The sequence below is a fragment of the Vicugna pacos genome, unplaced genomic scaffold (assembly GCF_048564905.1).
Source record: "Vicugna pacos unplaced genomic scaffold, VicPac4 scaffold_77, whole genome shotgun sequence".
Lineage (NCBI taxonomy): Eukaryota > Metazoa > Chordata > Mammalia > Artiodactyla > Camelidae > Vicugna > Vicugna pacos.
The window spans coordinates 742,438-758,975 of record NW_027328758.1 but is presented as its reverse complement, the minus strand read 5'-3'; the positions used below and the strand labels follow the sequence as shown (position 1 = coordinate 758,975).

General features: G+C 48.2%; 1 pseudogene; it reads left to right on the top strand.

Annotated features, from left to right (window-relative positions):
- Positions 1 to 582: 582 nt before the first annotated feature.
- Positions 583 to 1,778, top strand: LOC140694644 (SH3 domain-binding protein 1 pseudogene; annotated as a pseudogene).
- The last annotated feature ends 14,760 nt before the right edge of the window (positions 1,779 to 16,538 follow it).

Sequence of the window (16,538 nt, the reverse complement as noted above, 5' to 3'; positions counted from 1 at the left end):
TGTTCCTCATAAGAGTTTTACTTTTATCCTGAAAAATTCAATGGAGGTAACCAAATTGAGGAAAGCATTAGACCAGACTCTTACCTAACCACTGAGTCCTGGACCCAGTGTCTTTCAACTTGGACCCACTCGGGACGTCTCCACTGGGTGAGTATTTTCCTCATATATTTCCACCAGCCCCACTTCGGACATCTCTTCAAGGTGGGTATTTCCCGTTATCATTCAACCAGGCCCCACCCAGTATGTCTCCACTGGGTGGGTAATTCACCCCAGTTTCTTTCAACTGGAGGGCCACGTACCTGGATACACCGCCAGATAAAACTCAAGATCATCAACCAATATTTGAGATCCGAGAACAAGGAGAGACTCACCCAAATTCATCTGGACTCCCCGAGGAGGCTGATGGGCACAAAGGGCCACTGCTGGTACCAAGGCTCCGGTTACTTGGAGAGTCCAGGTGGACAGAAGTCTGCAGTGGGTCCCTTCATGGTGTCCAAAACTGTTGACTGAAATACATGTGCAGCCTAAAAGTAAAGAGTTATGTTTTATTTGGCAGGAGGACTCGAGCCGGGATGACAGGCCTGCGTTGTGATGCTGCTTTCTGAGGGCATGAAGGAAGAGGGCCTCTTCTGTCTGGCCGCTGGAGCCTCCGTGCTGAAACGCCTCAACAGATGATGGCCTCGGACCCCCGCAGCCTGCAGGAGTTCTGCTCGGACCCCCACGCCGTGGCAGGTGCCCTCAAGTCCTATCTGCGGAGCTGCCAGAGCCACTGATGACCTTTGACCTCTATGACGATTGGATGAGGGCAGCCAGCCTGAAGGAGCCAGGAGCCCGGCTGGTTGCCCTCCAGGAGGTATGCAGCCGCCTGCCCCGCGAGAACTTCAATAACCTCAGGTACCTGATGAAGTTCCTGGCACGGCTGGCAGAGTAGCAGGAGGTGAACAGGATGATGCCCAGCAACATCGCCATTGTCCTGGGGCCCAACCTGCTGTGTCCCCCTGAGAAGGAAGGGGACCCAGCCCAGCTGGATGCAGCCTCTGTGTCGTCCATCCAGGTGGTGGTCGTGGTCGAGGCTCTGATACAGAACGCAGACACCCTCTTCCCTGGAGATATCAACTTCAACGTGTCAGGCTTATTCTCAGTGCCTGCTCCCCAGGACAAGGTCAGTGACAGGCCAGCTTCTGAGGAGCTTCCATCAGTTGCCATGCCCACCCCAGCCGTTGTGCCATCTCCAGCTCCGACCCCGGCCCCAGTGGCTGCCAAGGAAAGGGCACAGTCCGAGACGCCCCTCATACCAGCCTCCCCCAAGTTCAGTAGGAGCCCCCCGGAGACAGGAGCCCTAGCAGAGGACACAGCTCGGAGGACCAAACGCCCAGCGCCAGACAGGCCCACCATGCCACCCCCTCGGGTCTCCAGCACCCGCTGTACCCCTCCAACCTCAGCCCCACCCCCTGGCTCTGGCAGCCCTTTGACCCCCCCAGGCTCTGCCCCGCCGTCTGGTTGGCAGCAACCTCCGGGCCCACACGGTGCCACCCCCATTACCCCCCACTGCCCCCCAGCCTACCCGGCACCAGAGCCGGCCCTCACTAGCCTCCCCCAGCCCAGCCTCCCCAGGTCCAGCCTCCCCCAGTGGAGTCTCTCTGAGCATGCCTGCAGATATGGACCTGGGGGCTGCCACAGAGGAGGGAGGGGCCCCTGAGGCAGTAGGCAGGGTCCCCACTCCCCCAGTTATCCCCCCTCAGCCCCGGCCCTGAAGACTTGCCTCAGAGACAGACTGAGCTGGCAGCTCCTCCCTCACAGCCGTTAGCATCCCTTCCTCCCCACCTTGTCCTCCCAGGACACAGCCCTCACCCTTCCCAAGGGGGTGGGGGCCTCCAACCTTTGCCTACAAGTGCCTCGGTGCCCGCTGGGTCGGCCCCCATGGCAAGGGAGACTCAGAACAGTCCTCCGCTTCTAGACTTTGTCCTCTTGGATCCACTCTGGGTTTAGGGGTCCCCTCAGCCAACTCCCCACTCCCTGGCAGGGTCTCTCTGAGGGACTACTCCAAAGAGGTTGCAGAGGAGCTGGGATATATTGGAGCTTTACAACAAAGACCAGGTTGTTGGAACAATAAAAGATTGCTTGTTATCTAAAGAAAGCCAGGTATCTCAAGTTCAAGACTAGTTCTTTTCTATGTATGGGAGGAAGCAAATATTTTGGACTCACTGAATTCATTCTTTAGACAAGCATCTAGCTATCTAGGGCCTGTATCCTGTCCCTTCTTATTCTGAGTCTGCTCAGTGGGCACCATTGTGAGTTGCTGTAGAGGCTGGGCTGCAGGCCTGTCCTCGCTGGGGGGAGGCGGCAGCCGCTAATGACTTGGTTTCAGTATTCTATGTTTACTGACATGGTTGCAGTATTTTCATTCACATTGTGGTATTTTCGTTCACGGGCTGATTATGGATAATCTGCAAACTTGGAAAGCAACCGAGATGGAATTACTGCAGGTACCTTCTACTTCAGTAAGGCGTGTGCAAACATAAACATGGAGGAAGCATACACTTGGATTTGGTGGTGTAGGGAAGGGTTTCTGCACATTACAGTAGAACGCACTGCAGAATTCCTTAAGTCCACCTTTCTTTTCTGTAGTGGTTTCTGGGAACAGTTTAAGGTAATTAACCAACATTTACAAACGGTGGCACACATTGCACTTAAGAGCTGGCCGGCTGCAAACTTGCTTATTGGACAGGTGGATTTCATAGGCAAGTGGTCAGGTGGATGGGAGAGAGATGGAGCCAAGGCCTGGGCCCAGATTCCGGTTTAAATCACCATCTCATCACCATAGGTCCTTGGACTAGAATGTAAGCTCTCTTAACCTGTTGGTGAATCTGTGAAATGGGCATCATAATATTCGTTTATTCCTGGGATTGTTGTAAATTCTAAAGAGTATTATAGCACACATGAAGCACTTAACACACTGGCACTTAGCAGTTCACTGTGTGCGGCCGCCACGCTTAGCATGTGTCAGAGCCGTAAAGGCAGCATTTGTCTATTGAGGACGCACTGGTAGCCCCTTGGCTAAGTTGTGAATTTGGTGATTTACTTTAATCCTCGTAACTCTGTGTGCAAAGGGCAGTTATTTTCATGGACAGATGAGGAATCTGAGGGTAAAAAACACTGTGTAATTTGCCCAAAGTCAGACCATAATTTTGGGTGCAGGGGCCTCGGTTCAGCATGGGCCCCTGGGCCTTCTGCCCTCTCCGTTCAGCACCAGAGCCAGATGTGGGTTCAGCTGTCTCCCAGCCCAGAATATCCGGCAGGCCACAAGACACACCTGGCCCTGCGCTGCTTGAGCAAAAACTCCGGAGGAGAGGCAGTTAGAAAAGGGATAAACATAAAAACAGACGACTGCAAACTGTGATCAGCTCTGAGAAGGAAAGGAACACGTCTCGCCGTGCAGAGCTGAGAGCTTTCCCATCGGGGCTGCTCTGGGGGCGTTCATCTCAGCTAAATAAACTCTGCTGCTGCAACAAGGCAGGAAGGCAGGGCGCGTGTGGCCAGGTAGACAGGACCTTGTTATTCATACTCATTCCCATTCAGCTGCAGCTGTCACGGGCAATTACCTAGTAAACAGATGTCGGCCATAATCATCGCACACTTTTCTTGGTAGTTTTATTGGCCCCACCTTTGAGATGAGGTCATTGAAGCCGGGGAGTTTGCTGCATGCCCGTGATTACCCTGGAAATACACCCACTGATCTTTCAACCTAGACTGGTGTGTCTGTCATGCCCCAGCCCTGTGAATGGCATCGTGTAGCTTCTCCCAAGTGGCCCAAATGACTGACATTGATATGCTTAATTCGTAGGAAATGGTATGTGACAATAAGAGAATATGGTAGTAAGAAATTGGAAAAGTAGAAAAAAATCCAATTCTTCCCCAGCTGGGGGAGCGTACCCTGTTGCACACACCCGACTCACTGCCTCTCACATCCTCCCTGCCAACTCCGCGTTCAGAAGCCACTCTTAGCCTTTGAAGAACATTTTGCCTCATGACAGTGTTGACTAGGACCTGCGACCTCTCTGTCCCTGGTTAACTCTCTCTTCAAAGCCATTTTAATTTTATGCAGACTCCTCCACTCTGATGTAAGACTAGCCTCTTTAAACTTCTTGATGCAGCTCCTTAATGAAGACCTTAGGAAGGAATCCCAGCCAAAACCTGGGAGGTATGCACTCAGTGACTGCAACCTCAGCATTTTGTGAAGTTCAGATTCAGGGGGGTGGGTGGCTCAGGAAAGGCTTTTTTAAGGTAACAAGGGGGAAAGTGAAAGGACGCAGGGTGTGTGAGAAATAAACATCTCAGTCCCAGCTAGCATGGCACCTGCGTTCATTATGGTGTGTGGAGAGTGCAGAGTTCTCACATAGAAAGAAATGGTGGAATGGGAGGGAGGACAGTTGGGTACTTTACTGGGTAGGGAAAAAGTGGGTTGAACATTTCCTGGTTGAACAAAAGGATTGTGACATGATGTGCTTGTATTTTGGAGAGAAGGGTTTTGTAGGGACAGGCCTAGGAGAACGGTCTCTGGCTGGGGAGTCAGCACAACAGAGAAACACAGAGAAGAGGGCTGACCGCAAGACCCCTGCTGGGGGAGAAGCTGGCTGCCAATTGTAGCCCTGGAGGCTGGTTCCATCCCTTAGCTCGGGCCTCAGAGCTCCCTTCATAACCTAGTCCTGTTGATAAAAGAAAAAAACGTGGGGCATGAGAAGGGCTGTGTCCCAGGCTTTCGTTGAGCCCCTGGGGTGTGCCCCACCAGATTTTGTTCCTTGGCTTCATGCAGTAAAGAATTCAAGAGCAAGCCAGTGTTGAGTAAAGGTAGATTTATTCAGAGAGATACATTGAATGGCAAGAGAAATGTCACGAATTGTGGGGGTTTGATGCTCAGACTAAAAGCAGGTACACACTCCACAGACAGAGTGTGGGCCTTCTCCAAAGAGGGAGAGAGAGGGGTGCCCGCGAGGTGGCGCTGTGTTGCTCGTTTTCTTGGGTTTGGTGGTTTAATATGCTAATAAGTAGAAGGACTAGCCTTAGGGCAAGGGGCTGGGATTCCCAGGTAGTTGGCCGTTTCCCACCCTGTGACCTTTTGTGGCCAGCCTTGGAATTGCCTTGGTGCCTGGGGCTGTGTTATTCACCATGTTACTATTACAATGGGTGTTTAATGAAGCTCAAGCTCTGCTAGAAGTTAAATCTCTTCATCCTGAGCCTCAAGGCCTATTGGGGGTTGAATCCGTCACCATTTTGATGTTAATTGCTTTGGCTTTCCTAGAATGGCTCTGCTCTGCCCCCTTCCATCCTGTCTGACTGTGATGACACAGAGAGTGCAAAGGCCAGGCCCTGCCTGTGCTCCTGCATTTAAGAGCGGGAGGTTTGGTGTGGGCTTATGATGACTCTGAGTGTTGAGAAGGATGTTTCAGATTTTGCCACGTGAGACATGTGGACCTGCCAGCAGCCACCGCAGATTTATGTCACGGGCATTATCGCTTGTGTTGTTATGGAAACAAAAGGCCAGCCAAGAAACAAGCACCACTCAGAGGGTGGGAGTACTGAGATTAACTTCACCGGCGGGCTCATAGTGGCTTCTGTTCTGAAGCTCTGAGCACCTCCAAGAACTGCACATGAGGTTTTATAGGGTTAATTACAAGTATGGGGCTATTAGCCAATAGGGCTCAAACAACAATAAGGAAGGAATCAATACACTGAATCTTATCAATTTGGAACAGATCATGTTACTGACAATTGTTGACCTTGGATTTACGAGGTAGCTTGTTAGCCCAGTAAACTGACACTAAACTTCAAATTTATGAGTTAGCCTAGCAAAACTTAGATCAGTAAACCGACACTTATCATACTTGGATATGAGACTTAGCTTGTTAGCCCAGCTGGGCTTTTCCTTCACAGTGTCTCTTATCTTTTCTATTTTTCTTTTTATTTTTTTTAAGTATTTAATCCAAATTTAATATCAAGGTTTTTTGGAAAAGAATTTCTCTTTTCCTTTTCTATGGGGCTCTTTTGGGGGGGTAGGTAATTAGGTGTATTTATCTGTTAGTGGAGGCCCTGGGGCTTGAACCCAGGACCCCGTGCACGCTAAGCACACGCTCTACCACCAGCCCCATCATCTTTTTCTTTTTGCTTTAGTTGCCAAGAATCTTACAGCTGAATTTCTAGTCGGCCTTTAACACTTGCCCTGACTTCATGGAATCCATTTTTATGACTTTATCTCCCCCTGGTTTCATTTAAGTATTGAATCTCCATTTTCTCTTCACTCTCAGTTTTGCCTTCTTGTTGTTATGGTTGTTAAGCTGTGTTGAAAAAAATTGTTTAATTTCTCTTTTAGTGTTACGGAAATGACAGGCCAGCCAAGAAACAAGCACCACTCGGAGGGTTGGAGTACTCAGATTTATTACGCCGGCGGGCTCAGAGGGGCTTCTGCTCCGAAGCTCTGAGCACCTCCAAGACGTGCACATGAGGTTTTATAGGGTTAATTACAAGTATGGGGCTATTAGCCAATAAGGTTCAAACAACAAAAAGCAAGGAATCAGTACACTGGAGCTTATCAATTTGGAACAGATCACGTTACTGACACTTGTTGAGCTTGGATTTACAAGTTAGCTTGTTAGCCCAGTAAACTGACACTAAACTTTAGATTTACAAGTTAGCCCGGCAGAACTTATATCAGTAAACCGACACTTATCACACTTAGATTTGTGACTGAGCTCGTTAGCCCAATAGACTGACACTAAACTTCAGATTTATGAGTTAGCCCAGCAGAACTCAGATCAGTAATCCGACACTTGTTGCACTTAGATTTGTGACTTAGCTTGTTAGCCCAGCTGGGCTTTTCCTTCACATTCCCCCCTCTTGATGCTTTCACAACCCTTGTTGGAGTAAGCATCATCATTTACCTGTTGCAGGGGCTCATAATTGGAGGCTAACATCTGAAGTTTTATAGCCTCTATTCACTCACTGACAAAGCGGGTCAGGAAGTTTAGGACACAGGGCCCAAACAGCAGAACTGCAAAAATCAGGAGTAAGGGACCTATGAATGGTGCCAGCCAGGAGGTCCAGCCCCAGGGGCCTGTCCATGGGCTCTTATCTAAAATATGTTTTGTTTTTTTCCACTCGGTCTTGTAACTCTTGAACCATTCCTCTGACAATTCCTGATTGATTGGCATAAAAACAACACTCTTCATTTAGGAAGAGGCATAGTCCCCCCTCTTTGGCCGTGAGTAAGTCTAGACCCCTCCTGTTTTGTAAGACCACCTCAACGAGAGAGTCAATCTGATTTTACAGAGTTCCCAGGGTTTCTGCTATTCGTTGGAGATCATGGCTGAATTTACATTTAACAGCTGCGTTGAGCTTTCCTCAGGCTTCGGCCGTGCGTTGACTAGCCAGCTTCCGGGTGTGGCTAGAGCAGGGCTCGTCGATCCTTTTCTGGTCCCTCTTGATCTTGAGCGGGTCTCCCGGGACACTCTCAATTTTCCAGGGACCCTCTGTCTGAGGTGCAGTCGCTCTCTTGGCTCTGGAGTGGTGGATCCAAGGGACGATTCCTGCAACTTTAACAGCTGTAGGAGTAGTTAATACCACTAAATATGGTCCCTTTCATGTTGGTTTGAGAGGTTCCTTTTTCCAATCCTTCACCCATACCTGGTCACCTGGTTTATGGGGATGCACTTGAACCCCTAATGAAATGGGGGTTTTCTCTATCACCCAACCCCAAACTTCTCGTAGTACTTTTCCTAGTCCCAACAGTTGTTGGTGGAGCCCTAGATTTCCTATTTCTGGGGTGGGGTTTCTCATCCTGACTAAAGGTGGCGGTCGCCCATAGAGGATTTCAAAGGGAGAGTACCCAATATTAAATCTTGGGGTGTATCTAATTCGCAACAGAGCCAGGGGTAGAATGTCCACCCAGGGAAGCTGGGTTTCTTGGCTGATTTTAGCTATAATTTGTTTTAGAGTTCTGTTCATTCGTTCTACTTTCCCTGAGCTTTGAGGCCGGTATGCTGTGTGTAGGTTCCAGCGGATGCTCAGTGCCTTTGCCACTTGCTGTACAATTTCTGACACAAAGGCGGGTCCATTGTCAGACCCGATGGAGGTAGGCATTCCAAATCGAGGGATAACATCCCTGAGAAGAGCCTTTGTCACTTCCCTTGCTTTCTCTGTCCTGGTGGGGTAGGCCTCTACCCACCCTGTGAAGGTGCAGACGAAAACCAGCAGGTACTTATATCCCTTACTGGGCCCAAGTTCAGTAAAGTCCACTTCTAAATCTTCAAGGGAGCCAATCCACATCGTTGTATTCCCATTGGCCCAGTGAGCCCTTGTTTTGGATTGTTTTGTGCACAGAGCAAGCAGCGTTGGGAAACTGATGCACATAGAGTAGGGAGACGAGAAATTAGGAAATATCGCTTTAAGAGGGCCTCTAAAGCTGTTTTTCCCATATGTGTGGCTTCGTGCTGTTGTTGGACTAAACGATAAGCTAGTCGTTCTGGGATGAAAACCCTTCCATCCGTCATGATCCACCATCCGTCCTTTCCTTTCTTTCCTCGTTCAGCCTGTGCCCACTTGTTTTTATCGTGACTATATTCTGGGGCAGTGGGTAGCTCTGGGGCTGCCATAACTTTAATTACTGAGTGTTCCCAGGCGGCTGCTTCTCTTGCCTTTTGATCAGCTAGCCTGTTCCCCTGGCTCACAGGGTCATTTCCTCTTTGATGTCCCTTACAGTGAATAACGGCCACTTCCTTTGGATCCCATACTGCCTCCAGTAACTGTAAAATTTCTTCTTTGTTTTTGATTTCTTTTCCCCCAGCAGTCAAAAGTCCTCTCTCCTTATAGATGGCTCCATGTACATGCAAGGTTGCAAATGCATATTTGGAATCAGTGTATATATTGACTCGTTTTTCTTTCCCTTCCCTTAGTGCCTGGACCAGTGCCCAGATCTCTGCTCGCTGAGCAGACCATCCTGGGGGAAGGGACTCTGCCTTTATTACCTCTCGGGTTGTTGTTACAGCGTAACCTGCTCGCCGTTGTCCATCTTGCATGTAACTGCTGCCGTCTGTGAAAAGTTCCAGGTCTGGGTTTTGCAGGGGCTTGTCGGTTAGATCAGGCCTGCTTGCATACACCTCTTCAACCATTTCTTCGCAGTTGTGGTCAGGCTGCCCTTCCCCTTCAGGCAAATATGTGGCTGGGTTTAAGGTTTGCACAGTCTCTAGACGGACTCTTGGATTTTCACATAGAAGCCCCTGGTAGTGGGTCATCCTTGTGTTAGTTATCCATTTGTAACCTGGGCCATTCATCAGGGCCACCACAGAATAGGGCACTTTTACATTTAAAGTCTGTCCCAGTGTGAGTTTGTCTGCCTCATTGACTAGGAGGGCTGTGGCAGCGAGGGCCTGTAAACAGGGTGGCCATCCTGATGCTACAGGGTCCAGTCTTTTAGATAAATAAGCCACAGGGCGCTGCCATGGCCCCACATTCTGAGTTAGGACTCCAAGAGCAGTTTGGTCTCTTTCATGTACAAACAGATTAAACTCTCGTGTTACATCTGGTAAGCCTAGTGCTGGGGCTTGGGTTAGTAGTTCCTTTAATTGCCTAAAGGCATTTTCTTGTTTAGTTTCCCATTTGAGGGTTTCTTTTCCTGATCCAGCAGTTGCTTCGTAGAGGGGCTTGGCTATTCTTGAAAATCCGGGGATCCAGATCCGGCAAAACCCAGCTGCGCCTAGGAACTCTCTCAGTTTCCTTTTTGTTTCCGGTCTGGGTATGGCACAAATAACTTGTTTTCGTTCTGGTCCTAGGGCTCGGTGTCGCTCTGAGATAATAAATCCCAAGTATTTGACTGTCTTTTTGCAGATCTGGGCCTTTTTCCATGAGACCTTGTACCCAGTTGTTTGGAGTAACCCTAGGAGGGCTCGAGTTCCTTTCCAACAGTCCTCTTCACTGGGGCTGGCTAACAGCAAGTCATCCACATACTGGAGCAGAGTACAGTTCAATGTTTCCCCAGGGAATTTTACAAGGTCTGCGGCTAGTGCCTCTCCGAACAAGGTGGGCGAGTTTTTAAAGCCTTGGGGGAGACGTGTCCATGTCAGTTGAGTTTTTCCTCCTGTATGGGGATCCTCCCATTCAAATGCGAATATGGGCTGGCTCACAGGTGAGAGTCGAAGACAGAAGAAAGCATCTTTAAGGTCTAGGCATGTAAACCATTTGGCATCTGCCGGAATGAGGCCCAGAAGAGTGTATGGATTTGGCACTGCTGAATGTATTGTAGTGACTACTTCATTTACTTTTCGTAAGTCCTGCACTGGCCTATAATCTGTTCCTTCTGCTTTCTTCACTGGGAGCAACGGTGTGTTCCAGGGAGATCTGCACTCAGTTAGGATTCCCTCTTGTCTGAGGCGCTGTATATGCTTCTGGATTCCTAGGTGGGCCTCTCGAGGCATGGGATATTGCTTCTGTCTGACTGGGCTGGCTCCAGGTTTGAGGTCAATCACCAGTGGTGCCTGATTATGTGCCAAGCCTGGTGGTCCATTTTCAGACCAGACTAATGGAAACTCTTCCAGGAGTTTGCAAGGATTTTCCTGGAGTTCTTTGCTCTCATTCAGACGCCACTCTTCTTCTCGGGGAACTGAGATGGCTAGAATCATAGACTCTCCCTGTAGGGTCAGATGTGCCTGTTTCCCGGGGACAAAGGTAATTTGTGCCCCCAATTTAGACAGAAGGTCTCTTCCAAGCAATGGTATTGGGCATTCAGGCAAATATAAAAATTCATGTGTCACTAGATGGCCCCCTACTTGACAGGATCGTGGTTGGCAGAAATGGCGGGCAGTTGAGTCCCCAGTAGCCCCAATAATAGTCGCCTTTTTTTTGGTCAGGGGGGCTACAGGTTGGGTCACCACAGAATACTCTGCTCCTGTGTCTACCATAAAAGTCATTGGTTGGCCCCCTATAAACATCTTGACCTTGGGCTCCTGGGGGCCCAGGGGCAGGGAGCCCGGTCTCTCCTATTCTGAGTTAACCCCAGCCAGTCCGATGTGATTACTGGCTGGTGGCTCCAGCTGATAAGTAGGCCTTTTAGGGAGTGCTCTCTTTCCATCCTTTCTGTTTGGGCACTCGTTCTTCCAGTGCCCAGTCTCCCGGCAGTATGCACACTGGTCTTGGCCCAGGGGCATCCATGGTTGGGGGCCCCTCTTCCGGGTGGTGCAGGATTCTGGCTGAAGCCTGTTTTCCCCAGGGCTGCTGCAAGGAGCGCGGCTTTCTGCTTCATTCGCTGGTCTGCTTCTCGTTGGGCTTCCCGTTCTCGGTTCACAAAAACTTTGTTTGCTACTTCCAGCAGCTGTGTAGCGTTCATCCCTGCGAATCCATCCAGTTTTTGGAGTTTCCGGCGTATATCTGGGTATGATTGGGCTACGAAGGCAGCGTTGACCATCCGTTGGTTTTCTTGGGCCTCAGGATCAAAAGGAGTGTAGACTCGGAATGCTTCACATAGTCTCTCATAGAAGTCAGTGGGGGTTTCGTCTGGCCTCTGGGTCACTGTGGTCATTTTAGACATGTTAGTTGGCTTCTTGGCTCCTGCTTTTAGCCCTTGTAGGATGGCCTCCCGGTACTCACGTAGTGCTTCTCTTCCTTCTTGAGTGTTAAAGTCCCAATCTGGTCTGGTGTCAGGGGCACGTGTCATGGCCCACGCCTCAACATCCATTGTGTCCCCAGGGGCTCGGCCCTGCAGCCATTTTCGTGCTTCAGTGAGAATGCGTCTCCTCTCCTCTGTATTGAAAAGAGTCAGAAGCAGCTGGCGGACATCTTCCCAGGTGGGCCGGTGAGAATGGAAGATAGACTCTATGAGGTCAATCATAGCCTGCGGCTTTTCAGAGTAGGAAGGAGTGTGATGGCGCCAATTGAGAAGGTCTGTGGTGCTAAAGGGTTGGTAGTAGAGTACGGGGTGCCCAGGCTGAACAGTCCCGTCTTCCCCAACTTGCTGTGGCCCTTGTGTCTCCCGCAGCGGCATTTGGAGGGCCGGTGGTGCTGGCTTCATGGCTTGTGCTGAGCGGAGTCTCCTTCCTACCGGCTCAGGCTGGGGCTGAGTTCTGCCTCTGGGTCCTCAGGTTGGGGAGGTGGTGACACAGAGGGTGGTGGTGTCTCCAATGGGACTGGAGGTGTTTGTGCCTTGGGGGCATATGGAGGGGGCAGGCATATCTCGTCTTCTGCGTCTCCCTGGAAAATCGGTTTTTTCTGTCTGTCTTTTTGGCCTGGACTGGCTGAGCTGCTAATATCTTGCATTGTCCAGGTCCATTTGAGCAAAACCGAATCCATGGGGGTAGAGTCTGGGCGATATTCAGCCAGGAGTCAATGTAAGGGAATTGATCTGGGTGGCCTGGGGTTCCAGTGATTATTTGATAGACTGCTCGCACTGTTGCTAGGTCCAGAGTTCCTCCTGAGGGCCACCCGACTCCAAAGGCAGTCCATTCAAGCTCACACAAAGTGCGCAGCCTGCCAGGGGTCATTCGAATTCCATAGTCTCCTGAGAACCCCTTTTTGAAATTCTTAATCATGCAGTCTAGAGTGGTGGGTTTTGACTTAGAGCCTCCCATTCTTTTAGATATTTAAGGATAATAGTTTTGTTGTTTTAGATGTTTGGGAAGGTAGCCTTTATATCTTTTTCTTCTTCACTCTTCAAAACACCGGAGTTCCCAGAGAGACTGCTCTCTTGCTGGGTCTATGAGTTGTTTTAAGGCTAACTTGGTCAGGGACTCTGGGTTCCAGTCTCAGCTGATGTCTCTAGATCTCAAGGCCTCAAGCAGTTTCAGGGACTTTCTTCATTAAATCCTCTCTATATTCTGAACTAACGTATCAGGGGCGTGGGACTGACGGCATATGGCAAAACAAATGGACTAGAAAAGGGACCTCCAGGGCTGGGCAAGCCCGGTCCTGAAGGAATTCGTCTTCTAAACTTACGTCCTGGGTGTCTGGGGCTAGGCAAAAGGGGCACTACTTGGGTCAGTTCAGTAGGGGAACAATAAGTCTCGGGTGTTCTGTGACAGAGTCAGGTAGGAGACTTTCTCAAAGAAATAGCATCCTAGCCTCCAAGGGCACAGGGGCGTTGACTCATTGGCTATGTCCTTTTCCCTCCCAGTGTAGCCACCCTGTGCCAGTGTCGCAGACAAGACAAGGGAGGGTTTTCTTTGCGTCCGCCTGGCCGCTCCCCTCGCGGGGACGAAGGTGCCTCTTAGCTTTGGCGGGTCAGTATAAGCCGCTGACTCCGATCGGGACCCTGAGGGACCGATACCGCCCTGAGCCGTATGAGGTCACCACGGAACCGCAGGTTGGGACTCACTCGAACTCCGTAGCAGAATGCCGTGGAGCTACAAACTCGAGCCTGATCGCATGCTTCACAGGCCGCTCATTCACTCACACACACACACACACAGAGGTTAACAACATTCCTCCCACCAATACCAATATCCTGTTTCCTGTAGGAGGGGATCAGCCTCCTCTTCTGTCCACTGGGACAGGACCTGATTCCTGACCTGATTCCTGATTTCCCCATCTGAGTTACCATCAGACGGAGAGCCTGTAGGAGGGGATCAGCCTCCTCTTCTGTCCAATGGGACAGGACCTGATTCCTCCCGGGGGATCCTACCTTGTCCGGACGGCCACCTGGTGAGTCTGTCCATCCCTCCACGGAGTCTGGCTCTGGTTGTAGCCCAGCCACCCGGGGGGCCGAGTTGCCGTCACGAAAGAGAACCCGGAATACCGTCGGGTGGCGCCTCCTCGTTCGCTGCCGGAGTCCCGTCCCCCGGTGTGCCAGAGCCACCAGTCCAGCGGCTCAAGGGGCCGGCGTGGTTGTATCTCGCTGGGGCCTCCAGAAATGTTACGGAAATGACAGGCCAGCCAAGAAACAAGCACCACTCGGAGGGTTGGAGTACTCAGATTTATTACGCCGGCGGGCTCAGAGGGGCTTCTGCTCCGAAGCTCTGAGCACCTCCAAGACGTGCACATGAGGTTTTATAGGGTTAATTACAAGTATGGGGCTATTAGCCAATAAGGTTCAAACAACAAAAAGCAAGGAATCAGTACACTGGAGCTTATCAATTTGGAACAGATCACGTTACTGACACTTGTTGAGCTTGGATTTACAAGTTAGCTTGTTAGCCCAGTAAACTGACACTAAACTTTAGATTTACAAGTTAGCCCGGCAGAACTTATATCAGTAAACCGACACTTATCACACTTAGATTTGTGACTGAGCTCGTTAGCCCAATAGACTGACACTAAACTTCAGATTTATGAGTTAGCCCAGCAGAACTCAGATCAGTAATCCGACACTTGTTGCACTTAGATTTGTGACTTAGCTTGTTAGCCCAGCTGGGCTTTTCCTTCACATTAGCAGGAGGCTGAAAGTGAATATGTAAACAAACAGCACACTTAAATGGTTTTATACATGCTAAGCTGTTTAGTATTTACTTAAAAACCGAATTGAATATTAAAGTGATAACATTTTAAAATTATTTTTAATTTTTTATAAATATACAGCTGATTTAAAATATGATATAAGTTTCAGGTGTACAATAGATGCTCCATTTATAGTTGCTGTAAAACATTGGCTGTATTACCTATGTTGTAAGATACATCCCTCTAGCGTATTTACATTACATGTTGCAGTTTGTATAAGAAAGTTGGGTAACTCAGAGTCTGGGACGTGGCTGTGTCTGACCCAGGTTCATGCAAACCCTGCCTGTCAGAGCTCAGGTCTTCACTACTGTCTGCAGGGGAGCGAGTGGAGGCAGCTCTCATCAGCGCTGGCACCACCCTGAGTGGCAGTGACAGCAGTGACTGTGGACATGCAAAGTGTAGTTCCAAATCTTTACATGCATTTCTGCTTTTAATAATTAAAGCCCTCCTGTGAGGAAGTGTTTTATGATTTTAATGAATAATACATATTATTTTGGTATTGATAGACTTCAAACCTACGGAAAATTTACAGGAGTAGTAAAATAAACGCTTAGATACAGTTCACCTTAAAGGGCACTATTTGGCCTTTTATGTCTGGCTTATTTTATTTTAAAGTTTAAAGTTTCATCCAAATTGTAGCCTGAATCAGTAGTTTATTCTTCTTGTTTTGATAATATACTTTTTCTTTTTTCTGTTTTTGGTCTTTTTAAAAATATTTTCATTGAAGTCTAGTCAGTTTATAATGTTGTGTCAGTTTCATGTGTACTGCATAATACTTCAGTTAAATAGGAACATTCCTGTATTCATTTTCATATTCTTTTTGAACATAAGTTACTATAAGATATTAAATATATTCTCCTGTGCTATACAGTGTAATCTTGCTGTTTATTCTCTACATACTCAGCATCTGCAAATCTTGAACTCCCAATTTATTGCTTCCCACACCCTCTCCCCTCTGGTAACCATAGTTTGGTTTCTATGTCCCTGTGTCTGTTTCTGTTCTGTAGTTAAGTTTATCATTTTGTTTCTTTGTTTTTTGTTTTCATTTTTTTTTTAGATACCACATGTGAGTGATCTCATATGTTAATTTTCTTTCTCTTTCTTGCTTACTTCACCTAGAATGACATTTTCCAGGTCCATCCATGTTGCTGCAAATGGCATTAGTTTATTATTATTTTATGTGTGAATAGTAGTCTATTGGACAAATATACTACAACCTCTTTATCCAGTCATATGTCACTGGACATTTAGGTTGTTTCCATGTCTTGCTATTGTAAATAGTGCTGCTGTGAACATTGGGGTAATGGTGTCTTTTTGAATTACAGATCCTTTTGGATATGTGTCCTGGAGTGGGATTTCTGGGTCATATGGGAGGTCAATTTTTTGTCTTTGAAGAACCTCAATACAGTTTTCCACAATGGCTCCACCAAACTGCATCCCCACCACAGTGTAGGATGGTTCCCAATTCTCCGCAGCCTCTCCAGAATTTATTGTCTGTGAACTTCTGAATGATGGCTATTCTGACGGTGAGAGGTGATACTTGATTGCAGTTTTGATTTGCATTTCTCTGATAATGATATTGAGCATTTTTTCATGTGCCTGTTGGCCATTTGTATGTCTTCATTGGAGAAATGTTTCTTTAGGTCTTCTGCCCATTTTTGAATTGTATTGTTTGTTTTTCTTTCTTATTAAGTATAAAGCCTGTTTACATATTCTGGGAATTAAGCCCTTGTCAGTTTCATTTATTTCAAATATTTTCTCCCATTCCATAGGTTTTGTTTTAGTTTTGCTTACTGTTTCCTTAGCTGTGCAAAACCTTGTAAGTTTAAATAGATCTCAGTTGTATATTTTTGCTTGTGTTTCTATTGCTTGAGTAGACTGCTCTAGGAAAACATTGCTAAGATATATGTCAGATGTTTTGCCTATGTTTACTTCTAAGAGGTTTATAGTGTCTTGTCTACATGTTTAAGTCTTTAAGCCATATTGAATTCATATTTGTGTATGCTGTGAGGGAGTAGTGTAACTTCATTGATTTACATGCAGCTGTCCAGTTTTCCCTACACCATTTG